The sequence below is a fragment of the Abramis brama genome (genome assembly GCF_963993115.1).
Source record: "Abramis brama genome assembly, chromosome: 7".
NCBI lineage: Eukaryota > Metazoa > Chordata > Actinopteri > Cypriniformes > Leuciscidae > Abramis > Abramis brama.
Window position 1 is genome coordinate 2,476,342 of NC_139969.1, and position 18,065 is coordinate 2,494,406.

At 38.2% G+C, this 18,065-nt stretch overlaps 1 protein-coding gene across 3 annotated transcripts in view; it reads left to right on the top strand.

The window, feature by feature from the left end:
• The first annotated feature begins 758 nt into the window (after positions 1 to 758).
• The window catches only part of ncana (neurocan a), an 81,083-nt gene continuing 63,776 nt past the window's right edge, over positions 759 to 18,065 (top strand). For all 3 annotated transcript variants that reach the window (XM_084119321.1, XM_084119322.1, XM_084119323.1), the window contains exon 1: positions 759 to 942. The gene's annotated coding sequence lies outside the window, so the exon portion shown is untranslated. The remainder of the gene's footprint in view (positions 943 to 18,065) is intronic.

The following is an 18,065-nucleotide window of genomic DNA, read 5'->3' on the forward strand; positions in this document are numbered from 1 at the left end:
TTAAAAAACCTGACAAATGTCTTGAAATACATCGTCGGAACATCGTCTTTTGAGGTGTGGTAACCGTAGTATAAGCTGAATAATTGACTCCGGTCCTGTTGAATTATTGGAAAATAATGTACATCCGATTCTACGATAATTCAACGTCCCGTCCCGTCGTCAATAATTCCTTACTTATTTGCTATTTATTTTACACTTATTAAACCAGATTATTTGACAAAACATTTTCATAGTCCGCTGCATAGGTTATAGGCTAGGCTGCTCTTAAAAATAAAGTTGCTATAAAAAATGGGGTTTCACAGCGATGCCATGCATAGAATAATGACTTTTGATTCCTTTCAGTGAACAGTTCTTATGAACCAGTGAAGAAAAATCTAAATTTAATTCTATAAAGAACCTTTTGTTTAGTGGAAAGGTTCCATGGATGTTGAATGTTCTTCATGGAAGTTGGAACCATAGACTCCAATAAAGAACCTTGTCTGCTGCGAAAATATTTAGCTAATCTAAAATGCAATAGAAACCTAAAATGATTTGTTAACAGTCATGATATATTGACGTATTCTCCCATGAGCTCTATATTCATCTGTAACTGCTGCTCTCTCTCTCTCTCTCGGGGTCGGGTGGGGGGTTTGTGAGGGCTCTTCTCCTCTTTTTCTTCAACACCCTTTTGTTTCTGATCTCCAGTAGACGGAGGAGGCGCGAGACCGACGTCAGTGTGCGCGTGCTCGTGCTCGTCCGCGGATCTGCCCGGTCCTTGTCATTGCTTTCACCGTCGGAAACTGTTCAAGAGCGTTTACAGCTTCATTGCTGGAGTTCAATTCATTTGCTGTGACTGAAGTTCCAGCAGACTCGGATGAGGTAGACTCTTCCTCCATCGCTTCTGCTCAGCTGATCTTCCTCCATTCCGCCGGTGAGGTCTCGTGACAACTTTAACAACTCCAGGTAAGAGGACACTTCATATCATAATCTCATATTACTTGCGTGTTAAATCATTATCTCATTAATCGGGTCCTTGAATCGTTATTGCTCGCGGGTTAATAGCACTAGACATGGGGGTTTTGGTGGATGTCTGATTTCAAATCCGATTTAACCCTCTGGATGTCTGTAATCTCTGCAAGGCATGCTGTCATTTCTGCGTGCATGATTTGATGTGTGAATGTGGAAATCTGGTTCTGAACATGATCTGATCATGTCTAATGAATGTTAGTGCAGTCTTTGTGTCACTAGAAACTCTTGATTGATGTGCACAGAAAGAACCCATATTTACATTTACATTTTTCCATTCAGCAGATGCTTGTTTTAAAAAAAACAGCAACATTGTATGCATTTTATCATATCTTGGCTCTTAAGTATGAGATACTTTCTCTTTTGTAAGTTGCTTTGGATAAAAGTGACTGCTAAATGCATGAATGCAAATGTAGTAATATAGATTAGTAATGCAGAAAAGGATAGCACAATACAGTAAAAGTTATAAGAAATGTCAAAATCGCACATTTGCATTGCAAGTCGCAAGGATGTGCATTTAAATGTTTAAAATAAAAGCAAGTGATGCAGCATAAAAATACCTAAAAATGTGCTTCCCTTTGTAATGTTTAATTCAAGTCATGAATGTTTTTTGATACACCAGTGAAAAGTGAACTACTAAATGCATGAATGCAAATGTAATAATATAGATTAGTACACAGAAGGGAAATGCAGAAAAGGATAGAACAACACACAATAAAAGTTATAAGAAATCGCACATTTGCATTGCAGATCGCAAGGATGTGCATGTAAATGTTTAAAATCAGAAACACCTAAAATGTGCTTCCCTTTGTAATGTTTAATTCGAGTCATGATTGTTTTTTGATACAGTGCAACAGTGAAAGTCATTTCAGAGTCAGATCTGACGGCTCCTTGAGGCAACGACTGCATGTCTCAGATCAGTTATTCATGCAGCTGTTTTCATCTGTAAATATCTGCTCATGAATGCTCCTGTGTAGAAGAAGAGAGTGAGTGTGTGATGTGTCGGTAAAGGCGAAGATCTCGTCCTCTCCGGCAGCTTTACTGAAGTTGCTCGAGATGAGAGAGTCCCGGCAGCTGCAGGCATTTATTCTTCATCCCGTCGGCCATGAGAAGCTCTTCAGACCCTCGCGACACACTGACATCATAATCACGGGCCACTCACACACACACATGCCAGGACTCTCCATCAGTGTTTCCTTCGGGATTGTCTGCAGTCTGGGATTCTCTGAGCCCGAATGCTCAGCTGTAGAAGACCACAATGAGAGGTTAGGGTGGAAATAAGAGGATTAATGCTGATGGATTTATTGGCGTGTGATAATGAGACGGCGTTTTAGGGGTGAAGGGAGCCGAGGGAGAACGGGTCAGGGTGATCCGAGAGAAATCAGGGCTCGAGGTCGGGTGTTATGTATAGTTCATGAATCCGATCAATCTGATCAGCCTTTGTGTTTCAGCGACTGATGGATGCCATACGAACCCCTTTTCCTCTCTCTTTTTTTGACGTAAATTGTAGCAGTTTTAATAGGAGTGTAACGATACCCTCATGTCACGATCCGATACATATCACGATACTGAACTCATGATACGATATTATTGCGATACTCCAAGACATTTGATAAAAGATTAACAAAAAATATACTGTGTGTGTAAATGAATAGACTTGGACTTGGTGCTGAAACCCAAAGCACAGGACAATAGAGACACCAGAATAACAATATTCATGATTCTGAAGATGAAAATACAGAATTATTTTAGATGAATATGCACTCTTTCACTGACTAGATATATTTAAAATAATGTAGGCCACATTTTACTGGTAACATCAGACATCTGGCATTATCAGGACCCACAAATATTCCCCCATTGCATTATTATACATTATATTCAACATTATATATAGTAGTTTAATGTAGTACTGACACTAAAACTCTGAAAACTTGAATTTTTTTCTCACACAGCAATTTTCATTTTGGGTGAACTATACACAATACATATTATTGCATTTTTGTATTGCGATATATTTTGACATGATATATTGTTACACCATGATATATTGGTATATTATACATATTAGAAAATATAAAATGAAGACAGTGGTTTCTCTCTCTCTCTTTCTCTCTTCTCCTGAAGCTGTCTGTGTCTTTGTCCTCTTAAACCCCCCGTCTGTTCAAACAGCAGCTCAATACAATATCTGAGGCTCTTATCCATCAGTATGTCCACTTCATGACACTCTCTCACTCTCTCTCTCTCTCTCTCTCTCTCTCTCTCTCTCTCTTACGTGAGCATTGAAAACAGTCTATGTTGTCTATAGGTCATAGGTCATATTTCACCCCAAAATTAAAGGAAATTATATTTTGTACCAAGAGATACCATTGAGACTGACATTACAACATTGTGACATTATTAAATGTCATTATTTTCATGACATATAAACACCCTCCAATTCTCATTACCGTAATGCAATTATGATATTATTATATTTTATGATATTAAATATAATTTAAATATTTAGCAAATCATGATGGTAGTATTTGTTGGGCTGCATTTATATCAAGATTAAAAAATCCAGACTGAATGGTTTTTGTTATTGTATTGTTAAAGTATTGAGACAGTGTATATTTATATTAGCATTATTTTAATGAAAATTTGGGAAAATGTGCTTAATTGTCTTAAATCATATCATATGATTTTGAGACAATCTACAAAATCACAACAACTTAATGGCATAAATAACACAAATCCTTTATGTGAAAGAAAATTTTAGTTTTGGGGATGAATTATGACTGGAGATTTTAAAAATATCATAATTGCTCTGATTTGGCTTGAAAGTGAAAAAAAAAAAAATCTAATTTATCCAGTTAAAAAATACTAGTACACTGTTAATAATTATTATAAAACAAAGATGTTTGAAATATGTTTTACAATAAAACAATATTTCAGTCTTTCTACTTTAAAATTTCACATTTAATTCGATGTGTTACGTAAATCCTACACCAAATTTAGCTAGGAAATGTTGTTAGCCTCATTTTACTATATGTCAGATTTGATCTGAAGCGTCTAAAACTTCGAGCTTCGTTCTGAATTGTGTGTTCATGACCTTATAAGACGTGTTTGTCAGTGTTTGTGTGGCTGTTTGCTCAGAGCTCAGTCTGTATTTGCTGTAAAGTCCTTCATCTCCATGGATCATCAGCTGATGAAGTGTTGTGGACGTGATGTTTCTTTAACAAACGCTGCTGTTCTGGGTTTAAACGCTCTGCTGTATTGATTGGTTTATTCTGCTGACCATCTGCATACTGGACTTTCTGCAGTGGAGCAGAACGTTTAACTGAGCAGAACTGAGCATACATTTGGTGCTTGTTAAGTCAAGCATTACTATTACTGTTGCTGGTATTTATTGTTAGTGATTTGAACAAACCCCTAACACTAAGTATTGAACTCATTCTGCACTGTTTGGGCTACATGAACAATATCTGTGGCTTGTTGGAATTGTTCTGCTAAATGCCCAAATGTAATTTTTTCCTACAATTTCACACACACATGTACATAGCAGAATATCAAAGAATATATTTTGAATTGGACTTAGCAACTGCAAAGTAACACCCTGGCAACCAGCCACACAACCCTAGCAACTGCATAGCAACATCCTGGCAACCCCCACCATGCCCTACCAGCTGCAAAGCGATGCTCTAATAACTACATAGCAATGCCCTGGCAACCACCCACAATGCCCTTGCAACTGCATAGCAACTCTTGAGTAACTGCATAGCAATGCCCTGGTAACATCTCCCAACACCCTAGCAACTGCATAACAACACCCTAGCAACTGCATATCAACACCTTGGCAACCACCCACAATGCCCTACCAGCTGCAAAGCGATGCTCTAGCAACTGCATAGTAATATCCTGGCAATCACACACAATGCCCTAGCAACTGCAGAGCAACTCCCTGGTAACCACCCACAACACCTTCGTAAACTGCTTAGCAACGCCCTAGCAACCACCCACAATGCCCAAGCAACTGCATAGCAATGTCCTGGCAACCACCCGCAACACCCTAGCAACTGCACCCTTGTAAACTGCATTGCAACGCCCACGCAATCACCCACAACACCCTAGCAACTGCAAAGCAACACCCTGGTAACCACCCACAACACCCTAGTAAACTGCTTAGCAACGCCCTAGCAACCACCCGCAATACCCTAGCAGCTGCACCCTTGTAAACTGCTTAGCAATGCCCTAGCAACCACTCACAATGCCCAAGCAACTGCATAGCAAAGTCTTAGCAACTGCATAGCAATATCCTTGTAACCACCCACAACACCCTCGTAAACTGCTTAGCAACGCCCTAGCAACCACCCACAATGCCCAAGCAACTGCATAGCAAAGTCTTAGCAACTGCATGGCAATGTCCTGGCAACCACCCGCAACACCCTAGCAACTGCACCCTTGTAAACTGCTTAGCAATGCCCTAGCAACCACCCACAATGCCCAGGCAACTGCATAGCAAAGTCTTAGCAACGCCCTGGCAACCACCCACAACACATTAGCAGTGTGGTCAGTTTTACTTGTGCTGATGCCACATATTTATTTCAGGAGAAGTAAAAAGCACAGAAACAAACACACACTTGTAACCTTTGTGTGCAAACACACAAGCAGAACACGCTGTTGGCTCATGCATAATGAATTGTGTCTGGATGTGTGTAAGTTCACAGGAGGGTTTCTGAGACACCCGAGGAACAAACATGTCTCTTCCAGAACCTTTCAGCTGTGTTCTGTGGTTATGCTGTAATGCATACGCTCCTGACAGGATAATTCACACTAAGATTTCCCCATACAATCCATGGTTCCTTGCTGCAATTGAATTGGTTTCATAATTGATGAATTTTACAACATTAACACTGTTATTTTATAAATAAAAAAAGCTGTTTTGAAACAATGTAGTGTTGTGAAAGCATTGTTTAAAGGAGGGCTGGGGATTGACAAAAAATTCAATTCGATTTCTATTCAAAAGCTTGCGATTTGATTCCATTAATTGGAGCCTATCAAGTTTAGTTTTACTTTTGAATACTGTTCATTGGTTAAGTTTTTGGAAAACCCTCAGAAAGACGTGAAGGCTGATTTATAAAAATAATTTAAAGTCCCCCTGTAGTCCTTAATTTTATCCCTTAAAACTCATCTTTGATCACCAAAATGACATATTTAAAAGTTTTTTCCTTCTTCAAATGTCTTCATGCCTTAAAATATCTCTGATGTAACCCGACACCCTTGCCTCATTTAGTATGTGCGGTTCTATGAATATGCAAATGAGCCCCGCCTCCACTCACTCACTCAGCTCAGAGATCCACTGGTTGACGATCACACGTTGATCTGATTGGTTACAAGGTAGTTTGTGACGTCAGAAACACCAGCGATTTCAAAGCGTGTTTTTGAGACTGTCTTTGGTTCACTGCAGTTTTAAGGAGAAAATACTCAGCAATGGAGTCGACTTATGAATTTACACATGGTTTGTCTTAAAGCATATTAAAATTGACATATAAACTACATTAAAAGCTGGATTTAGCCACAGGGGGACTTAAACTGACGAAATATGGACTAGTATACTTGTATGTTTTTTTATTTTAGCTTGAAGGCCATTTTATTCTATAATTTGATGGAAAAGACCAGCCTTTGTGCTCCATGAAATAGTCATACAGGTTTGGAACAACATGAGAGTGAGTAAATTATGGCATTATTGTTTATTTTTGCATGAACTAACTCTTGAAAATGTTCTCAGGCTGTGAAATCCTCTTTGGAAGCACTATTTTTAGATGATATGGCAGGTTGTATGAATAGTGAAATCAACCCCATGCGTTCCCTCATTGTCGAGGGCCGCTGCGCACACACGCAGAATCTTCTGATAATGTTTGTCACAGTTCATGCTGGTTTAATTAAGTTAAACATCAGTTCATTAACACCTGCTGAGTCACCGCTGGGCTGAAATAACCGGTTTGCTTTTAAAACATTTGTGAAGTTCATGTGCATGTGCCGTAGCCCCAGAACAAACATGTATTGCTCACACTGAATCTGACAAATGCAATTTTCATTGCAGAATTTGGTCTTGGAAAAGAGTTTGAGACATTTTTGAGATCCTTCAAACCTCTAGAGGAGCACATTTGGAAAGCAGGGGACTTCAGCAAACGGCTCCATTGCCCGGCCTTTAATCGCATTACCGTCTAGGAGAAACTACTTAGATTGTATAGAGATCTAATTTGTGATTTTTCTTCCCTATATGGGATTGTGGGTAATTGGTATTGCCCTGCTGGAGGGTCTCTAGTTCAATAGAAGACATGAAGGTTTGAAGGTGTTTGAGATCAGACCAACTGTCTTAGTGTGTGTGTGTGTGTGTGTGTGTGTGTGTGTACTTGTACAACTATCTTTGTGAGGACCAGTTTGAGTTTTAGACCATTGGAGTGAGGACATTTTGGCCAGTCCTCAGTTTCTGAGAGCCTTTAAAGGCCTGTTTGAGGGTCAAGACTTGGTTTTAGGGATAAGGTTATAATGAGGTTAAGGGTCGGTTTAGGGTCAGGGGTCGGGTTAGGCACTTAGTTGTGATGGGTAAGGTTAGGGTAAGCGGCTAGAGATTGCATTGTGTCAATGAATGTCCTCATAAAGATAGATGTACAAGAATGTGTGTGTGTGTGTGTGTGTGTGTGTGTGTGTGTGTGTGTGTGTGTGTGTGTGTGTGTGTGTGTGTGTGTGTGTGTGTGTGCAGTAAATGAGGTTTGGGAATAGAAGTCGTCCCTAGGAACATTTGTCTTCTCCTTAGTTTAACATCTGTATTTTCTGTACGCTGCTTACGGTGCGTATATGAGCATTACTGTGGGAATTGCCTGGGAGTTTGGATCTAGATATATCAGATTCCTTTATGAGCAGCGAGAGATATATTCACACATATCATATCGAAGCTGTTCTTTCTTTTCAATATGCATGTTCAGATATTCAGACATCAAAAATATTCTGGGGGCCATGAAAGTTTTGTTGAAATGATCAAAAATGCTGGCACTGGCAACGTTTTTGTTTCGTTTTTTTTAAAACACTGGCGGGGAAAGAGTTAAATTGGATGTGAAGTTTTAAAAAAAGAAAAATCAAGATTACTTTAACTTAAAAAATGTAAAGTAAGGGTTAAAAATGTCCCTGTAGTGTGTGTGTGAGTGTGTTTCAGCACCGGACAGCTCCCGAGCGTCAGTCACTTCACTATCACTGAAACTACTGGACATTAATCTACATGTGATGAGTGTGTGAGTGTGTGTAGTATGAATGTAATCTGGGACGTTCTACATCCGGCATGTTGTCACTGTCATCATGTGACCTACAGAATCATTTCCGAAGCATTACTGTCATTCACAAACCCAAGAATGTGTTTGTGGGAATATTAATCTGTGTCCTTCTAATGCTAATGTCTTGTTAATGTCTTTACATGAATAACCTGTCAGATCTTCATTATTAATGTTGAGTTAGATGTGTTTAGTCGTTGTTCAGACATGAATGCTTCCTTCTTGTTGATGTAATGTTACTTCATGAGACTCTGGCTTTACGGTGATGAGAAACTTGATGTTGGTGTAATGTGGTGGATTTATTCAAATGATTAAATAAATTAGACTTTAGATGTCAATCAAACTAGATAATTTAAGATGTTACCATGTTACCTAACATTAGGTACAATAGTTGTGTCTTCAGAAGGACTTATTTTTCCACATCATCCTAAGAAAAGAAAGAATAAGAGAGTAATTTAATACATTTTTTGTTCATGTTATTATTGGTAGAGAATCTACATAAATTTCCACAAAGGTAACACTTTACTTAAAGCCTATATTTGCAGATTCCTTGTTTCATCTGAATGTATTTTAATGCATTTTACTTTCTAAAGGTGTGACAATGAATGGAGAAGTATTATAATGTATTAAACTGTGGTTATAATTATTCATGAGATCATAAGGTGCATTACAAGGCATAATTAATGCCCATGACCAAAAATATGAATGCATTAAAAATACTTTTATAATGCATTATATATATAGGCTTAAAGTAAAGTGTTATACACACACACACAATCATTTTCAAGACAAATTCCTTGTCGATAAATTTCATTCTGATTTTGAAAAGCATTGCACTGAAACAAAACTGTCTTCATTTGTATGTGTTTACAATTGCAGTTTAGTGTCTCTGGATGTCTTTTACATGCATTGATAATGACTTCCACTAATGTAAACCCCATTTCACAAGCACAGGAACCTGCTATTATTCTGTGTTTAACTGTCTCTGGTCCAGCGGTCCGCAGGAGGTCTCCTCAGCCCCCCTCCAGCCCCCCTCAGCCCCCCTCCCAGCCCCCCTCAGCCCCCCTCCCAGCCCCCCTCAGCCCCCCTCCCAGCCCCCCTCAGCCCCCCTCCAGCCCCCCTCAGCCCCCCTCCAGCCCCCCTCAGCCCCCCTCAGCCCCCCTCAGCCCCCCTAGCCCCCCTCCCGCCCCCCTCAGCCCCCCTCAGTCCCCCTCCAGCCCCCCTCAGCCCCCCTAGCCCCCCTCAGCCCCCCTCGCGCCTGTTAATGAGAGGAACCGTCAAACAAAGGAAGCGTCTCAGTGTCTCTGTGTTTATAGTCCGTTCTCCTCGCCTGACACCAGACAGACGCTCATATCAATGTGTGTTTGACATCACTGACATGTTTCTGAGGCAGATGTGTGCAAATGTGCTCATTAAATTAAACAGTAGTCATTTGGAAATTGCATATAAATTTACTGTTTTTATTGAAGCAACTAAATCAGCATGAATATATTAGGATGCATGAATGAAAGGGTTCAGATCAGATATAAAGCGTCTGTAAGTGTCAACAGAACATTGACACTTTTTACAATGGATGTATTAATAGTCTTGTTTTGCTGTCTTTAGTATATCGTTTTAATGCCAGTTATTCTTTATTCAAAATTAACAGTCAGACTTGTTCTGCTCTTTAATGTCAATTTAACGCTAGTTATTCTTAAAATTAGCATTTAAAACAAATAAAATAATCCATAATATTGTCAAATAACACTTGTTTTTAATAACACTATTTCATAAATATACAGATATTTTAAGATATAGATACAGATATAATCCTGTTTTGTATTTTTTTCAGCCTTTATTAAATGCAATTATCTAAACATGTGATTCTTCTTTTTAATCAGACCTTAAAAAGCTTCAATAGAAACGTGTGAAGACGCAGAGTCGCACCGTTATCCATATGCAAAAGACAATAGAGGATTTTTTTCCTCCTTTTCCCTCCACGGTTAGTTTGAGTCTCCCGGTATTCCAGAGTAACCATGGCAACCAGACAGCCGGTTAACCCTCGGAGCGCCAGCCTGTTCACCGTCAGATGCTCGGCTCCTGCGACCGCTGGCTATATTAAGCTCATATCCACCGTGTGTAGAGTTATTGGTGTGGATAATGCTAAGTCTGACTATTAATCTGTCTGTCTCTCTGGATGCGTCGGCTGGTCGGCCTCTGGCTTAAAGCTTCATTATCTCATGTTTCTCCTCCTTTCGAGGTGATCTTGTCTTCGGCTTTTGTTCTCGGCTGTGCTTCAGTAATTGGCCATGGACCGGTTATTGCCACTGGCGAGACTTTCATCTGTTTGTTCCTCTGTAAAGACGTATTTTTCTGAGATGAATTGGCCCCAGCTTAGTTGAGATTTTAAAACTGTGCTTAATCGATCTGCATTTTATTTTAGGCTATAGGCCTATTTGAGTACTTAAGCTGCAAGCATACAAAACATGCATGTGTCACGTATTAAAAAAAAGCATGTATTGCATTCGCATTCCTTTGAAGTGTTTTTATTCATTTTGTCTGTTATTGTTATTTTACTAATAAAGATTGCATATGTTGTTTGTTAGTGTTTTGCATTGGGCTTCGTTCATAAAACACGAGCAAAATGAGTTTCTGTGGAAATCTTTCATAAATGCAGTCTTCATTTTCCACATTTAATTTAATGTGCCAATTAATGTAAGAATGGTTGTGCTTAACATTTCAAGACCTCAGAAAAAATGCAGAAACGGTTCGATTTGTGCAGTTATTTTTTCTATTTTTTTGTACTGAACATATACATATATTCGTTCTGGTCATGTTTCATGACTGATTCACATTGTTTTAAAAAGGAGTAGTATATGTTTTATACCTGAGCAGGGGTCATGTGATATTCCCTTGGTTCTGAGTATAGCGTATTATTGAGCTGCACGATTCTGGAGAAACTGAGAATCAAAGTTCAAAGTTTCTTGCCATTTGCACAGGTACGTTTCAGTACAGGTACATTGGAATTCTTGTGCGTTTCTCAGAGTCAGGTTTTAAATTAATATATATATTTTAAGGTAGAGCAGAGAGCAACAAAACATTTTAAAAATGCAAAGAATGCAAAAAAAAAAAAAAAGACTGTATATAAATAACCTTTCTAGTTTAAATAAATACACATTGTAATAGATAATAATAATATTGCACGTTGTAAAAACTCTAAATAAAATAAAATATTGCACTAATCATTACAATGATTAAAAACATGGAGTAGGGCACTTTTTGCCCTCCTTACTCACGATTGTTTTGTTTCAAACAGAGATTGCGATTCTCCCACGATTCTGAACAGACAAATAAACAAAATAATTTATTTTACTAGTGTAAGTTACTAGAGGTTCTGACAAAATTTTAATTGCTGCAGACTATATTAAACATTTTTTTAATTTTGAATATTTTTTTTTAAATTCGGCTTGAATGAATGATTCAATGACTCATAAATACTTCTCTTCAGTGTTTTTGAACGAATCTCTTGAATGAATGATTCAATGACAAATGCATGTTTAACAGTCACTTGTCGCCACCTACTGGTGTAACGATGTAACGATACAATCTTTATTTGAAGTGTCTAATTACTTTCAAAAGGTTGGTTTGCTCTATTTTTATCACTTCTATAGACATCAGTGTATATATACGAACTATACACTTTTATCCCAGTACTTCTGTGATCATTTGAATTATAACAGAAATAATGTTTAATAGACAAAAAAGGTTTAATAAGCCAAATCAATGGCATTTAGGAAGCATGGGTGTTTAATGATTAATCATGGAGCTCTAGCATATTATTATAATAATTATTATACAGCAGATTTTCTGCATGTTTATCTGATTCTTGCAGACTGGAGATGTTTCATATACTCTGAGTCTGAGTCGTGTTGTAAACCCGTTTGATTTACACCATGAGCGTCGCTGCTTTTGTTTATGTGCTCCTTCAGTGAGGAAGATTTACGAGTCTCTTCATGCAGGGACAAATGCAGTCGTTCATCATCATCTTCAAACCTGTTTGTTTTACATGTTCAGTGTCACATGATGCTCGATAATTGAGAGGATGACACTGTATTGAATCCATTTCTGCATTGACTTTTACAAGTGTATCTATGTACCAAGCAGTGTTAGTTTGGCATTGTTCGTAGCCAATACTATTATTGTGAGGGTTTCTACGTTTTGTGCTTTTCCCAGTGTGTCTGATTATTGATTTCATTCATCTGTTCTGGCAATTATGTCATTAGTTCTCCTGATTATTTAAACCCTGTGTTTGTGTTCTCCCTCGTTCTCTGTCCGTTTTCGTCACTGTATGTCTATGCTGTTTCTCCTGAGTAGATTATTCTGTGTATTCATTGTCTTCGTGAGCTTCGATACCACACGTGACAATTGTAGTGTTTATTAATATTTAGAGTTAAGTTTTATTTTATATTTTCAGTTTTCATTTAAATTTTAGTTAAAGTTTTGATTGTTTTGTTATGTAGTACTTTACTAGTTTTAGTAATTTTTGTACCTCAGCTTAAACTCACTTAGTTGCCAAAGCAACATTTCTAATTTCCATTTGTTTTTTTAAGTTTATGTTAAGGATGCATGATATATCAGCGAACCGTATCTGTATCCATCCCGATATTGTCCCGTATTGAGCATAGTTTTACTCATTCCTGCAGATTTTGTGCTCAAACACCCAAAGTGCGTGCACATAAAGACCAGTAAATCGGCTATATAAAACAGTATAACGGATCCGTGCGTCAGGTCTTAAAGGGACAGCAGCCTAATATACCGGCTGCCAAATTATGAGATAGGCTAATATTAAAAATATCTATATGGCAGTCTATCAATGTCAAAATTGTGGCCAGTGAAATACTGAGTGGCCAGTAACTTTGGAAAACAGTGAATGGTGAGTGACAGTGCATGTCAAGCCCTGGATATATGCGTGAGATGTGTGGTTTGTCTTTCTCACGGGTGGTTTTGACTCCCACAGACTTTCCTGCATGTAAATGTCAGTGCTGCTCCAGAACCGGATTAGATTTGAACTGGTTTGATTAGGAGAGACACTTCATTCGGATGTGTGTGGGCTTGTGAGATGAGAAACACTTTCACTCACTCTGACTGACTGAGTGAGAGAGACAGAACTGCAAACAGAGGCAGTGTGTGATAAACAGATGGAATGGGAAATGCATGTGTGTTAGCATATGTGTTAGTTAGGGTGAACATATTTTAGTTTTCATAAGTGAGGGGGGGGGGGGGGGGGATGCATAAAAAAATACTTGACAAATGCATAAAAAAATACTTGACAAATGCATTCCCAACCTTGCAACTATGTTATTATTGTACTTTAATACATAAACTAATACATCCTTTCCATTCAACATTTGGCCCGCGACAGTAGAATAATATATAAAAAAGTAATAATAGTTTAGCTTTTAACACCTTATACATGACACTGTTTCTTTTCATGGCCATTGGTTAAAATCAAATAAAACATCTACTACACTATTTCAGTAAAAATACTTTCAATCCTCTGGATGTTCTCTTGTATACTTTCCCTATGTGGGCTTCTAGGTCGCCAGCACCTTTATGCCAGCTTTGCAGGTCATGCATTCTGCTTCACACGGATCCCGACCGAGACGAAAACACGGGAATTTTCTCTGTAAATCGTCTGTGAATTTACATTTGGGCTTTTTTTAGGCTGTTCAGGAGCCATGTGCCACTGTTGATAAGCAAGCTCTGTCTCTCTCTTGTGCTCTCCTGCTGCTCAGAGCAATGACTGAGATGCAGTTTGACCAATGTTTGCGTTACGTACATGACCCACTGACCAATGGTGGCGTGCAAGAAGGCGGGACCTAAAGCAATGCAAAAACGACGACTGTAGAAAGCAAAAGCCAAATCCCGGACATTTTGGTTGATCTAGAAATCCCGACCTAGTAGTGGGAAGTTCGGATCATTTTACTGACTCGGATCTTTGAATCTCGTTCATCTATGAACAAATCTTTTTTCGAGTCATTTCGTTCATTTCAGCAGAATGTATTTAAAATGGTACATGTTAGCCAAATTCCCCAAACACATCAAATGTTGATCGCATTTAGAATAAGAAAAAAATTGCAATGCGAAGAAAAGGCCAAATTATGAGAAACAGAAATGATTCATTAATTTATCTTGGTCTTCAGGCTATGTATTAGTTTACCTCACCTCCCGATCTGAGCCGTTCGTTCATCCCGTGATCCTCATAAACTGAGCTATGCTGTCGGTACCGGACACAGAACTGATTAGTTCACGTTTTGAGTCTATAGACTTCAGGTTCGAGTCATTCGTTCATCCCGTGATCCTCATAAACTGAGCTATGCAGTCGGTACCGGATACAGAACTGATTAGTTGATCTCTCGAGTCTTCGGGTTTGAGTCGTTCGTTCATCACATGACAAAAGAACGAAAGAGTCAGAAGAATCAGACCCGAAGACTCGAGACATGAACTAAACATTTCTCTCAGCATATCCTCTATGGGACTGACAGGAAAACGAAAGACTCGGACCCGAACCCGAAGACTCGAGAGATGAACTAATCATGTCTGTTTCCAGTACAGAACCCATAGGATGTTGCACATGCGCGGTCAACACAAAATGAACGAATCACTCTCTGAGACAACTCAGTAGTCCAGAGTCATATTAAAGATTCGTTCAAAATGAACGAATCATTCATGACCGACCCATCATTAGGCCGGACGCATTTTTTAAGGTCCAAAAAGAGGACATGTCTGGGAAATAGAGGACGCATGGTCACCCTAGTGTTAGCGTGTCGTCTAAAGTTCTATATATATATATATATATATATATATATATATATATATATATATGAAAATGTAGTTTGACTCTGGAGAGTTTGATGGCATTCTGACTCTGAAACCTCCTGAGGTGTGTTGTGTTAGAGGTTATTTGTTGTTGTAATGTCTCCGTCCCGCTTTGAGCCTGTAGAGGCATTCGAGTGGAGCGAAATGCTCATTATCTCTCATTATCTTCTCTCAGATGTGCTGATGAGCCGCACAAGCCCATTAGAATTACACCGAGGCTGAAAACATCTCAGAGCGAAACTCTTTGACCACATCAGTGAATCTGCGCTCGTCACGGCTGCGCTCACACTGATCTGCATTACTTAGTGACCCGTGTGAAACTGTATAGGCAGCACAAACAGCATTAGCATGTTGCTATGCTGAGTATGTAATAATCTAATATGCAAAAAATGCAACATGCAATATTTTTGTTTACTATGTATTTTTATGCATATTTACATCTTTATGCAATCATTATGTTTACTAAGGATGCAATAATCTAAAATGCATAAAAATACACCTTAAAGAATTATTGTGTAAAATAATCCACTTTTATAGAGACTGAAGCAGTTATTTTAATAATATTTATATGCTATTATAGTAATTATGTTTTCATTTTAATATTAGTTTAAGTTTGAGTAATTTTGTAATGTGCTTTTGTCATTTCTTTTAACACATCTTTTAACAAGTTTTTTTTTTAAATATATTTTTATTTAGCTTTAATTTATTTATATTTCAATTTTACTCATTTTAGTACTTCAACTTAAAATTATTTTATTTCATTTATTTGCCAAAGCAACATTTCTAATTTTCATTTAGGGTTTTCCATCTAATATTTATATTTTAATTTAGTTCAGCTTTATTTCAGGTAACGAAAAAGATTTTTAATTTCAGTTTTTGTTCATAATTACAGCACTGGATTGAACTATTTCTATTGATACTTTTGAATGAATTGAATTAAATATAAGAAGGATATTAAAGAGGTGAAGCACCAAACAGGTACAAAGTGTGCTTTAGTGAATAAATAAAATTGAATAAAATAAAATAAACTGTAAATTGCTGCAGTCTATTTAAAATGTTTAATTAATCTGAATGAACTGTTTAAAAAATCAGGTTGAATGAATGATTCAATGACTCGTTTCATTACTGGATGAATCAGCATTTTTGAACGAATCTCTTGAATGAATGATTCAATGAAAACACATTTTTAACAGTCACTTGTCGCCACCTACTGGTGTAACGATATAACTGATACAATCGTTATTTGAAGCGTCAAGTTACTTTCAAAAGGTGATTTACTCTATTTTGATTACAATCGTAGACATCAGTGTTAATTATCCAAACTATACACTTATATCTCAGTACTTCTGTGAATTTTTTTTAATTTGTAACACTGAAATAATGATATTGTGTGGTTGAAAAGACTGTTTGTGAAGCTGGTTCATAATGGTGTGATTTTGTCAAAGGTTTAATAGACACAGGCGAATCATTGTCATTTAGGAATAAGATCGTGTGGGGGTTTGAATTGAGATCATGATCTTTTAGAGATTAATCATGCAGCTCAATGATTTACCCTGCTATATATCTATATATCTATATATCTATCCTCACATCTGTCCTCATTCCTTCAGACATCCGGCACTGAGTCTGGACTCACAAAAACCAGCCAAACACCAACAGCAAGAGGCAGCAGCAACAGCCAATTACTGCAGCTGACACACACACACACACACACTCACACACACCAGCCGCAGACGCCTGACCGCATCATTGTCAGCCACGTCTCACTTTGATGAAGTCACACGGGGAGGGAGCCGCTGGCGCTGGGTTTGAGCTGTGGGTGTTTTGGATGTAGAAGCGGAGGACTGGAAAACAGAAGCTGATTTAATCAGAAAATGCCAAGTGGAATTAAGAGCCACTGAATCCATCACAAATATTAGAAATGCAAAGCCTTTGGGCTTTAAATTCACTTGACAAAGACGCTCAGGCTTTGGCTGACGAGGGTTTAACTAGTCTGAGCATTGGATTGTGTTAAAGCAGTGTTTGATTCATGATGGTGAGGGACTTGAGAAACTGTCAGTCGTGTCTGAGCTCAAACTCAAACTAACTAAAGGCCTTTTTCATTTTCAGCTTTGAAGAAGACATATTATGCTCTTTTACAAAGTCTTGATGTTGTTTTCAGGCTCTACTAGAACAGGGTTTCCTGCTTGAATGTTGATTATTCTCCTCATATTCTCCATTGTTGCGGCTCCTCTCTTCCCAGTCTGTCAGTAACGCTCTGTTTACTTCCTGTCTCTATGAAGCCCCTCCTTCTGAAAAGCACACTGTGCTCTGATTGGTCGGCCGGATCAGTGTGTTGTGATTGGTTGAGCGATTCCAGTGTGTTTGGGAAATGTCCCGCCCCTTACCATAACTGCCAGTTTAACACACTACTAACTAACTCAACCAGGCCCCGCCCCTTTATTCTGCATATTAATTATTTAAATGAGGAATATTGTGACGTGTTCGTTCCCGGAAGAAACTCAAGACTACAATGGAGGCGTTTCAGGAGCTCAGAAACACTGACACTGATATAGAGAAGGACTCAGCAGCATTACACACTAAACAAAGATGAACATGGAAAAAAACATAACAGATCCTCTTTAACTCACATTTGCATGTTTAAAAACTTCTTACATCGACACACCACTTGTCTGATTTACTTTGCTGGCCTCTTTTTGTAGATTTGCATCTTAAGAACCATCTACAGGTAAAGTTTTTTTTACTTGTCAGTTAAAGGTGAGTTTATCTGATATATTTGATTCCACAATAATAGACCAATTTGGAAGAATCACAAATAATTGCACAGCCGTTTCAGTGCACAAAAGACTGGAGGACAATGAAGAAAAGATGAATGCAATGGGACTTTTTTTC